The sequence below is a fragment of the Nyctibius grandis genome (genome assembly GCF_013368605.1).
Source record: "Nyctibius grandis isolate bNycGra1 chromosome 34 unlocalized genomic scaffold, bNycGra1.pri SUPER_34_unloc_3, whole genome shotgun sequence".
In the NCBI taxonomy this organism is placed as follows: Eukaryota; Metazoa; Chordata; class Aves; order Nyctibiiformes; family Nyctibiidae; genus Nyctibius; species Nyctibius grandis.
Window position 1 is genome coordinate 459,097 of NW_027167470.1, and position 12,375 is coordinate 471,471.

Consider the following 12,375-nt stretch of genomic DNA (forward strand, 5'->3'; position numbering starts at 1 on the left):
TGGCTACTGACTAGGTGCCTGTCCCTTCCTACGCAACCAAAACCTATGCCACTGGAAGCACCACGGTGGTGGAAAAGTAGCAACGTGAGCTTGAGGGTGTCTCCAGTTACTGTAGAAAGTGTAGAAGAGGTACAAGCTGCAGCCTGTGTGTGTCTCGGACCACGAAAACACTCTCAGGCTGAAGCTGCCTGTGGATCTACAGACGCAGTTACTGGTCCACCATTTCTTGTACGAGTGGCTACAAAGGGGGCAAATAAGCATGTCCTGAGCAAGGTGAATGAAGAAGAAAAGGTTCAAAATTGCCTTTGAAACCACAGAATTTTGGTTTTGAACCTATTCCCTGTAGATACCAGAATCAAATACGTGATGCTTTGTCTCTGTGCAGAGCTTGCATCGCCTAATCTTTGGCTGCATGAAATTAGCTTCAGCCAGTCCTGGAACTCTTTGGCTGTTCATGGCTTTGAGATCAGTGTGTTTGGGGCAGCTTTTGTGAGCTGTAGCAGCAGTTCCTTAGCGATTCCTCTGTACTCGGCACTGGTGAGGCCGCATCTTGAGTACTGTGTTCAGTTCTGGGCCCTGCACTTCAAGAAAGATGTTGAGGTGTTGGAGCAAGTCCAGAGGAGGGCGACCAAGCTGGTGAAGGGTCTGGAGGGTCTGACCTACAAGGAACGGCTGAGGGAGCTGGGGTTGTTTAGCCTGGAGAAGAGGAGGCTCAGAGGTGACCTTAGTGCAGTCTACAACTACCTGAAGGGAGGTTGTAGTGAAGTGGGAGTTGGCCTCTTCTCCCAGGCAACTAGTGATAGGACAAGAGGACACAGCCTCAAGCTTCGCCAGGGGAGGTTCAGGTTGGACATCAGGAAGAATTTCTTTACAGAAAGGGTTATTAGACATTGGAATGGGCTGCCCAGGGAGGTGGTGGAGTCACCATCTCTGGAGGTGTTTAAGAAAAGCCTGGACATGGCACTTAGTGCCATGGTCTAGTTGACAGGGTGGTGTAAGGGCAGCGGTTAGACTCGATGATCCCAGAGGTCTCTTCCAACCTGGTTGATTCTGTGATTCTGTGATTCTGTGTGATTTTGCCTGTCATCAGTGTAGGGAGAAGGGGTCGTATGGTCCCTGTGCAGACTGGTGTCCTGTCAGCAGGCCTGTCTGCCTGTTCAAGATGTGCGAGGTCACAGCATAACAGGTCCTTCCAGTGTGAGGCCCTTGTGACTCTATTTGGATCTCGCTGTCTGAATTTCTCCTGATCTGCCTTGCGCGCTACTGCGACCAGAGAACGGGAACCTCATCGCTTGTGTTGCCCTTGCATGTTAGTGTGGGTTTTTTCCTGAAGTTTCTAGTTGTTATAGCTTGGAAAAGGAAGAGGTGGACCCTTCAGTATCATCTGTCAGTTTAAAAAATACACAAAAAGGTGTGTGGTGGGTTTTTGGGGGGTGAGAGTGGTCAGTGGAAAAAGTGAAAGTGGAAAAGGAGATGTGTGGGAAAGATTGTTGTGAACAATGCAGAATTTTTGTGGAACTGTTTTTGTTGATCTAGAAGGATATTCCTACCTGGCAGTTCATAAGCAGATGTCAGCTTGCTTAGTTGTTCTGCTGGACTAGCTAAAATCCTGTAGCTGTCCTAGTTCAGCCCCGACCCCAAACAAATAATACTCTCTCTTTCAGCCAGGCGTATTTGAATCAGCCTTCAGCGTGCCAGCCTCAGGTTTGCGGCCTCTCGTTTCCTGAGGTCATGTACAAAGCACCTTGTCTTTTTGTAAAATAGCATTCAGATAAATGGAGGTCTGTATTATGATACAAGTAAACTACGTGATTAAGGCAACTTTAAAATCTGAGGAGTGTGGATCCTATTTCTGGGATCTTCCCCGTGTAGACTACGTTGATGCCGTGTTAAGCCTGACTCTGATGCCTACGCCCAAGAGGAGCTAATGGTCTTTATTTTTCTCCTGCTTGAATAACTGAGAAAAGCTGGTGGTCTAAGCAACGAAACGCAGCTGCAAGAGAAGGCGTTTATCTTGTAGGGCAGTGGATCCTACACCAAAGTCTGCTCTTGGTCTTTTTCTGAGGAGGAGACAGTGAGATTGTTTCTTGAGCTAGATTCTGTCAGTTGGGTCCCATGGGCCAACTGAGGACCCTCCTCTTGTAGGGAGAGGGTGGTGGTGCTCTGAGTGAAGGGCTGTAGTGCTCAGTGAGAGTGAAAATGCACATGTGGTGCTCTTGAGCTTGAGTAGTCTCTGAAACTCACTGATGTTGAAGGTCACTGAAGCCAAGTAATGGATGGAAGATAAATTTGATGCTGTTTTGGCATGTTAAGACAAGGGTGGCTATTTTAGGATATTTGTGATATATAAAAATACTAACAAACGGCTCTTCTGAATTTGATGCTGACATAGTTTTATACTTATTTTTTTCTTAAATCTGGTCAGTTCTATTGCTGTCATAAAACATCCTGGTAACATTATGTGCCTTAAAGCCTGATCATGGCTAAGAATTTGGAAAGCTTAGGACACCTACTAGTGGTCAGCGCTGGACGAGGTTGGTTGTTAGGTCTTTCTTTTCTGAACTGTTACGTTTCCTAATAGGACATAATTTTCCTTGAGGTGAAGGTGGAAGATGGACTCGCGATTTGGCTGGAATCGTCTTGGCCATTGTTGTCCGTAAGCGGGTATTGTCGATGTTCATCTCAGTCCCCTGGCAATCACCTCTGACTACAGAGGGTGGGAGAAACTTACTTACCTTTTTTTTTTTTTTAATTTTATTTTTATTTAGTGGTTTGTTTTCAGCTTTACCTTGTTAGTCAGTAGTCTCTGCCTCAGGATTAGCAAGCAATGGTATCCGTTAGCTTTACGAACCCCTCCAGCTGGTATTAGTTAGGGAGTACAGCCCTGTGGTTATATAGGAGACCAATGATAAAGCAAACTTTCTGAGTGCTTCCTACGTGTCTCCTTTTGAAAGCACTTTCAGTCATATGTGGAATTCAGGAAGGCCCCAGGGAGGACATCTGCTGCTTCACCCATTGCTCTTGGTATCTGTTTAACTCCTTAACCACCGAGACTGGGTCAGCTTTCCTCACAAGTGTCTCTGGCTAGCCATTGCCTACACACAGTCCTTCATCTGCAAAGCTTTCTGCTTTCCAGAGAAACAGTGCTCCTCTGTCTCCTTCCTCTGACATGGTCACAGTTGTTGGGACTTTTTTCCCTTCTTGAATTCAGTAGCTCATCTGATAAGCCATGTAAGACTCTGCACAGCTATATTAATTAACAGGAGGAGTGTCATCACTTATGTCACTCCTGTGAAGCTGTAATTTGAATAACGTGTAACTGAAATAGTTTTTTGGTTTTTAAAAATTTCATACCCTGCTGCCATGTCATTTCAGAAATCCCAATATTTTGAGCGTGGCCTCTGTGTACTGAAAAATAAAAATAGATGCAAGAATTCTTTATTCTTGCCTTTTTCCAGAGTTCTCTACTGCTTTATTAATCTGTTCTGATAAATTTGATACACTTTTCATTCCCCTCAGGAAACAAATTTATGGTTGGAGTCTATTTCCCACTCTCTGATGAATGCAGAGATGCCATTAAGTGAAAACTTGCTCGGTCCGTACGCATTTGTCCAAGTGTGTAATGCAAGTCCCTCGAAGGGCTAGTGAGATGTAAATGGCAACCCATTTTGTGTCCTAACGGATCATGCCCATGGGCACCAAAAATTGTCGTGCTGTTCGGAGCATGTTCTCACAAAGGTTCTTCCCTACTCTGGAGAAAACATGGCTAAGAATTGCCTGCTGAGAAACACGGGAGCTGCTTGGGGAAACTGCTCCCAGATGCTCTCCTTCCTGGGCGCAGCAGCAGTCACTGGGCTGTATGAACTGTGGCAGCAGCAGCTTGCTCGTACCGTTGCCCCGTGCAATGCGTGCTGCATCCAGCGTGATACAGGTGTATTGCAGGGCTCGCTGGGGAAAATGGTGCCTGCCACTGCCAGAACAACGTGGCACTTGGGAAAGAAGGCTGGCAGGAACAGTAGTATGCTGGGTTAGCAACCCTGTCCTGTGGGGTTAAGCACCCTGACTCAAATAAAAATCCCACTCCTTTGGAATGCCGAGAAACAAAATAAAATGAATTCTGAAAAAAGCCAAACCCTGTTGTGTTGACTTATCCAGTTTCTTGGATTCTGTGCCTACCATCATATGTGGATACACCGGTGATAAGACTTTAAAAGAGGTAAAAGTGGAATAAGTTTGCTGCTGAAACTTAGAGCTGTTTCTATCAAACAAAATAACTTTGTTGCTTAGTCTATAGTTTTCAGTGTAAATTCAGAATTATGCCAATAATTGCTTTAGCTTTATAAATTAAAAATAGATCTGAAAAATAAATCTGAATGCATGTTGAATATGTTCCTTTGTATTTTAGGAGAACCCGCAAATTGTCAGGGTGAAGGTTACAGCTGTAATTGGCCTGGCCAAGGATAGGTTAGGAGCCAGGTAAGAATATATGTTGTCATCTTCGTTTAGCCCGTGCCCAGGGCTCAACAATAACAGTTTTTCTCTCACCCAATGTCCCTTTCCCAGCTGAGGAAGGAAATTGGGAAAAAGAGGGAGACTTGTGGGTTAAAATTAAACAGATTTAATAAAATAAACCAATATAAATGCTAACACAAAGCACACACAAGTGTACTTAGCTACAGGTTGCAGCAGGTTGTCCAGGAATAGCAATTGTCAGAGGCCAAAAGAGAGGAGAGCAAAAGCAGCCCCACCTCTCCCCCCAAGCCCTCCCTTTTGTAGTGAACTTGATTGTCAATGATGTAGAACACAGCTGTGGGCCAGCCTGGGTCAGCTGCCCTGCGTTTAACTGCTGATGGCCCTGATCACCATGGCTGGCCACACACTGAGACAAAATCCCAATGAAACCAGGACAGAACTGGAGACAGAGAACGGTGCCCATTTTACTAGAATAAGTAAACTTAACAAAATAATTACCTTTTGTTGCTTTATTCCCCTGTTATCATTAGGTTGTATACTCAGTTGCACGAAGATCTAGGTTTGCAGAGACAGATGAAGTCTCTGTTAATTTAGGACTGTTAGTGACTATAAGGATGTCTATAATTAAGCAGCTCTCACGGTTCAGTAGGGATACAGTGGTAAGAGGACTAGGTCCTCAGTACATGTTTATGTTATACCTGTAAAGGTGAATCTCGTTCCTTGGGAAGGTATGTTTTATTAAATTGTGTTCTCTTAAGCTCTCTTCCATTGAGCTTGTGTAGGCAGAATCTTTTTCTGGACACTGACAGGTCTCTTACCTGCTACTTTTCAAATATTCCTGCAGGACTTCAGGCCTTACCACACTCAAGCTGTACTTCTGTGCTTTTATGATGTCCTAAAATAAGTGAACTGAAACAGATACTTCAAACTGAGTTGTGGAGTAATCTTAACTGTGCTGTCTATAATGCCACTATCTGTTATGTCTCCACATGACTTTGCCTTTTTCTCTACTGAGTTCAAAGCCAAGACTATGGTATTAATAGCTCTGTTTATACACGTTTAACGCATTCAGTTCTTTGTGGATCGCTTCATTCATGTTAAACGTGATTCTAAATATGGATGGGTCTAAGTGTTTTCTTTTGAAAACCCTTGATGGAGTCTAGCATGCAGGCTGGCCTCTTGTATTAACTTTGATTCCGCTCACACTTCCTTTCTCTTTGTTGCAGGAGCTCTTGTGACAATCTTGGCTCCCAGCCATTAAGTGCTGCTGACTTTGGAAAGATCATGAAAAGTGTCTTTCCAAATATGAAGGCCCGTCATCCAGGCACAAGAGGCAAATCAAAATATCCTTTGGTAGAATGCTTCTCAGTAGCTACTTCTGCACTTGCCTGAAGAACATCTGTCGTTATGGCTTAACTACCAGCTAAATGTAGAAGTGTTGTTAAATAAAAAATGCGGGCCCTTTCCCAGCATTCTTTAAACATTATTAATTGTGGTGGTGTTAGGTTGCAAGATACAACTTCAGAAACAACTTTAAATTTAGGTTCTGACGCTTAGTTGTCAGAGCAGCGAGGAATCAAAGCAGCTTTATCATCTAGTGCAAAGGTAGATGTTGGAATAAAGGAACTTGCCTTATATATATGCAGTAACTAATATTTCATTGATAGTACAGCTCAGAATTATCAGAACATTTCTTGCTCTTAGATTATGCTTGTGCACACCAGTAATTTAGAAGTTAGTTGTAAAGCCAAAGATCCTTCTTAAGCTGTGCTACAGATATTGCATAAAACTGCCTCTCCTCGACTGTTAGTATTGCTTGAAAGAGAAGAGGGAACTGGGAAGTCATCACAAAAGCTCACTTGAGACTTGGAAGGCACGGTGCGAGGCTTGCCCTGCTGTAGGGGGGGAGATGGCTTCCTTCACAGCATTGTGCAGACCTCCTGAGATAGGAAGGACATTTCGGAGCAAGAGCTTCTAGGATGGGGAGCACTGTCTCTCTCCCTTGACTGCAGAGTCTTGTTTTTTGTGTCCAAAGTTGGAATCTGCTTCCTTCCCTCCTTCCCTTTGTAGAGAAATAGTCCATGCCAGAGGTTGTGCAAAAACATGACCCCATTTAATTGTAACTTAATACAAACCTTAAAGTACTTAAAAGAACTGATGTTGTCATAGTGCAATTAGGCATAATTGTTACAGGCAGAACTATACACAGTTAGGTCTTGGGACAGATGAGGTTATCAATTAAGAGGCAGCCACTGTGAAGAATTTGGGGCAAATGCAATAACCAAGTCTAAAGGCTACAAGGATGTGAATTTTTCTCAAGCTTTTCTGAGACTGAGCTGCAGTTTGTCTAGTCTTTAGCACGCTGACGTGTTCGTTTAAAAACCAAAAACTGTTAGTGATTTTCAAAGTAAGTAGTTTTTTCATCAGCAAGAATTTTGTCTTTTCCAAGTTGAGAATTACACCTTCCTGTGAGAATCCCTCGAACCCATCGTGCAGTACCGTAATACCTGCTGCCTGCTGCATCCGCCAGGGTCGGTTCTTGCTGTGTTCTGACGTGCTGGGTAGGCTGAGCCACTGCAGTAAGCAAGGGAGGGAGAGCATTAAAAGGCCAGAAGGCATCAAGGTGCTTGTAGGTTCTAATTAAAATTGCAATTGTAGGCTCTCTTTTCTTTATTGCAGCTTGGAACTGATGGGTGGCAGTGGCAGGGTTTGCTGCCTGTGTATGCTCCTTTTTTTACCTGTTGTTGCTTGGCTTCATTGGTTCTGCTTGCCATGAGCTAGAAGGAATGTTGGGTGTATGTACAGCTCTTCCACTCCTGTAGCTTCTCCTTGTAGTTCCTTCAAGAGTACATGGTTTCCTTCAAGGAAAAGGGCAGTTATTTCCAATGCATGCCTCAGGGGCTTGGACAGTCATTTAATGAGAGGCTCTTTGTAGAGTGGCAAATAAAATATTTGCGTTGGACTTTATCGCAAGGAGCTACAGTGTCTGTGCATTAACTGAGGAAAAAGCAAACTTTTACCCTCAAAGAAAAATGTGTTGAATTTTTTTTCTCACAAATGTTACTTGCCTTCGGTGTTCGGCCCCCATAGCTGACTTGTTTTCCAGGAATTGTAATATATTTGGGCATTTCACTGCTCTGTGAAGATGGAATTGTGAAAGGGGAAACATATCGCAGTGTTGAAGCTCTCATGGTGCATGCAGACTGTTGCTGAGAGGGTGGGCTCCCAGAGCACAGTTGCCAAGCGTGTACTGGGTATCTAAAACCAAATACTTGCCCTAAAATGGTGTTGATTTAATTTATAAGAGTTTATTTTAAAATAAACTGTGAAATCTACAAAATGTGAATGATGTTAAAACCTTTTTAGAGGGACAGTTCAACAGGGTTGGTTGGTCACTGCGAGAGCACGCTAATCCTCTTGACTGTTAATAAACAAAAGATGATAAATGTGATGTGATTTTGTAAGTGAAATCAGTACCAGCTGCACAGATGAGTCTAACTCCCTGTTCTTCTCCCTGGAAGCACCACTTGTTCGCTTGTGATCAGCAAAGGCATTGTCTCCAGAAAAAATGTTCTCTCATTCTAATTTCCGTAGTTTTTTCACCTTTTCCTTCTTTTTTTTTTAATTTATTTTTTTTTCCCTGGACATTTCTCTTCTTGCCCTTCTTTCACCACATCCCTCGTCACACCCAGGTTGTGATCCATTCTGATATTATATGCGTTGTGTTTAATCCCTTGGCCATTAGATAATACCATCTTCTCAGAGCTGCTCCTCTATGACACAGACCCACAGCTTTCTGGAAAGATTTTTCATTTTCAAAGCTGCCTTAGACATTGATAACAAAACAGAACCCCAGCAGATGATGGAGTTTAAAGGTTCATCTGAAACATATCCACTGCCCTCTACTGTCAGTTACATGAAATGCATTGTTTTTGGATTTTGCTGGCACAAAAGCTGCAATTTGGGATTCTAGAAACAAGGTACCAGTACATGGTGTTTTAGCAGCTAATGCCCAGCTTGTCTGACAGATAGAGGTTTTGCCACAAACGCGGAAATAAACTGAAACACTGAATAATTTGAGCATGAAGTGGATGGGAGCACCTTGTGGAGGAGATGTTCCCAGAATGGTTGCGGAGGTGCCTGCCACACGTTCTGTGTGGTTAGATACAGAGGTGGCACTACAGCAGACAGGCTGTGCATGGTTATAATTAATTCTTCTTCTTTTGTATTCAGGAATAAAAGGGATCCCCCAGCCCTCAGCTTTTATACCTACTACTGAAAGCAATTCCTTTCAACCGCAAGTGAAAACCCTGCCATCTCCTGTTGATGGCCAGCAGCAGCTGCAGAGTAAGATCCAGAAGAAGCAGCAAGAACAGAAACTGCCGTCTCCTTTGCCAGGAGAGTCTCCAGCAAAGAAACCAGAAGGCACCGCAACCAAGGGTGTGACCAGTATGTCTAATGGAAGTCCTGCAGTTCTGTCTCCTCCTCCTGTTGGCATTGTTGTGGCAGCTGTCCCCAGCCCAATACCGGTAATGTTCTCCAGCAGTTCTCTAGAGAAACCGCCTTATGCAAGGGTGGTAAATTGCCAGTAACTGAGCAGTGGTGTCAGTGGGACAGAAAAACCGTTTATGTTCCAAGGCTTGGGTCCCTTGACACTTTTCTGTCCCAATGACTCTGTTATGCCATGAGTTACGGGATCGATACAGAGGCAGCAGAATTCTGATCCCATAGCATAGGCTGAGTTAGTCTTTGAAGTCGTTGACAGTGGAATGTCAGCTAGGGATAATTAAGGTTATATGTGGGAATAATTGCCCTTGAGATGAAGTTTAACCAGATGACAGAGCTGACACGAGTTGTGTGGGTCGCTGAGTCCCTAATAGGGAGTGTGAATTGGCTTTCATTGGTCCAGCACATTTAGTGACAGCAACAATTTTATTTTTGCGTGAATGTCTGTAGCATGGAACAGCTTTGTCCTTCAGCCATGCAAAACTGGGCGAGGGGGGAAGGTTATTTGTTTTTAAGATGTTAGCTGAGTTGTGGATTTCAATAGGTAAGCCATTTTTTTGCCTGATAGGGGGTTTGTCTGGCTTTTGAAACCTTGACAATGAGCAGTGCTTTGAACGCATCCTCTCCTCTTTAACCTTTGTGTGTCTGCCTTTGTTCCATGTGGTGAAGGGTTGTATGGGAATGACCCTTTCATTAGCAGGAAAGCAGAGTAGTGTGTAGACCAGTGCCTCATGCCTTAAAAATTGAGGCCACATATATCTGTCTACCAATCGTTAGGCAAGACGAATGGAAATTGTCTTGTATGTAGTTAAATAGCTTGTTTTGTTCCAAACTGACCTTCAGTAGCTTTGGTGTATTGAGCTGTGTTGTCCTTCACCTTTTAGATGCTTGGGGATGAGGTGATCTGTGGGCTTTGAGAACTTCCTTGCTTTTTGTCACCACCCCTTTTCTTTCTCTCTTTCTCCAGGTGCCAAGGACCAGGCAGGTGGTGATGTCTCCAAGTCCTGTGGGATGGCCTGATAGCAAGGTCCTGCCACTCGATGTTCAGGTGGTCACTCAGCACATGCAATTGGTCAAGCAGTCAGCAAAGACTTCCCAGAAGGTTCCTGCCAGCCCAGCTGGTGACCGCTCTGCCCAGCATCGCTACGTGCAGATCTTAGTGAAGCCAGCAGATACCAGTGCTCTCACCGTCCGCTCTCCCACGACGGTGCTCTTTACCAGTAGCCCAGTCAAGACTTGTGCCAGCTCCACATGTGAATTCCTTAAACGTGGTAAAAATGACAGCAGTATGTCTTGCCCCAAGCAGCAGTAGTGTGCCCGTCAACCAGGTGCCTTCCATTGGCAGTAGTGCAGGAGCAGCAGCAGAAGGGAGGACTGGTCCACAGATCAAGAATGGATCTGTTGTTTCACTGCAGTCTCCAGGATCCAGGCCTAGCACTGTTGTAGCTGTTCCTGCGGTCCAGATCAAAATGGAACCAGAAGCATTGCTGGATGAGAACTCAGTACAGGGCCAAGAGAGCTCCAACATGTCTAAATCCATAAAGGTAACCCCTGCCCTGCCTCCTGCTCAACTAATTAATTTTGAGGTTGCAGCCTTGAAGGATTCGGCTGATGAGGTCATGGAGGCAAAACCAGTTAAGGGCTGTGATCAGGGAGCTGAAGAAGCAGGGACCAAACAGAAAACACAGTCTAATGAGATCACACTAGTTTCTTCAGCAGGCAATAATCAAAGCACTCTAAAACCCTCAGTTGGCAGTCAAAACTTGTCCAGCACCAGCATGGGTTCCCCTCCTACTGGTGAGTCTACGATTAAAGTCAAAACGTGCACTAAAAGTCCAAGAAAGCGACAACCTTCTACACGTCAGGATTCCCAGGTACCACCTGTGAAGAAACCACTGGTGGAGCAGCTTCCAGCTGGTAGTGCTGTGGAGGGTCAAAAAGCAAACGGTGTTAAGAAGTCTCCGAAGGTTGGATCGTTGGCTAACAGTGACAATACAGCAACACGTGCTCAAGTTCCCAGCACGGTACCTGTGAAGGTACCTGTACCTTCTGCAGCTGCAGCAAACTTAGCAACAGAGCTTTCTTTGAGCACCAATTTAAATACCAGTGATTCTACTTCAGGACAGCAGCTTGCGTCAGCATCATCTCCAAATATAAAAGAACTAGAAGGAAACACGTTTGTCATAGAAAATGATTCCAAATCTGATGGCAGCTTTAACCCAAATACATGGCACCATGTCACCAACACCTCTGACTTTGTGAGTTGTGAACAGCAGCCAGATATCGGTGTTAGGACTGTTGCAGGGCACTCTGGCTCTAGTGACTCACGGGAATCGGCACGGGAGCCAGCGCCCTGCGAAGGCACACAGCAGGATGCGTACAGCCAGCAGTTACAGACCAGCCCCAGGACTCCTCCTGGGGTCAGATACAAGCACAGTCTTCAGGTCGGTTACCTCTGCAGCCTGAGCTGAAGGAGTTTGAACATACAGTCCCTCAGTCAAACGAAAACTTCTTTTGATTTGATGATGACCTTACCCAGGACAGCATTGTGAAGGAGCTGGTGCTCATGGAGGAGCAAATGTCCATGAATAATTCTCACCCTTAGGGTGGTTGTCTAGGAATGGCACTTTGGAGTCAGACTGCAGCTCAAGGAGCTCCCGTGTCATCTCATCCAAGCAGCACACACTTCTACCGTTCGATCCATAACAGCAGCACTCCAATTCACATTCCCACCCCACCCTGACTCCAACACCCACCTCTGAAATGATCGCTGGATCTCAGAACGTGTCCCGAGAGAGCCCTTGTTCGAGGCTGGCTCAGACAACTCCCGTAGACAGCGCTGTAGGAAGCAGCCGGCATACGCCCATCGGCCACCGCATTCGAACTGCAGCAGCAGCGTCCCTCCACGTCCCGTGGAATGCCGAAACCCGTTTGCATTTACTCCCATCAGCTCCAGTGTGGCTTACCATGATGCCAGCATGATATCGAGTAGCCCCGTGAAGCCAGTGCAGTGGCCTATGGCTACCCATCCTGACAAAGCCAAGCTTGAGTAAATAACAGCAAGCTTGGATGAATAACGGCACAGTGGGGGCAGCAGTTCATCGGTTGCAAACCACAGCATCCCTCGGAGCTGTCAGGAGCTGGTGGAAGACCGCGTCAGGAAGCGTGAGCCCCGCTGTCCATCGCCAGCGTGATCTCAGTGGAAGCACTGTTTACCCTGCCTCAAATATACCGCGCTCTAACCTGACACCTTTTGGAGGTCCTGTGGCTCCTGAAGTTCACGATGTACTTGCCAATGTCCCTGCAGACACCAGTGCCAATAACACAGTGCAAAGAAGCCAGTCAGTCCCATTGACTGGGATGATGCAGGCGGCCTTCCCGTCTTTTCAGAAACAA

At 45.3% G+C, this 12,375-nt stretch overlaps 1 pseudogene; it reads left to right on the plus strand.

Annotated features, from left to right (window-relative positions):
* Positions 1-4,864: 4,864 nt before the first annotated feature.
* LOC137677070 (DNA-binding protein RFX7-like) lies at positions 4,865-12,173 on the plus strand (annotated as a pseudogene).
* The last annotated feature ends 202 nt before the right edge of the window (positions 12,174-12,375 follow it).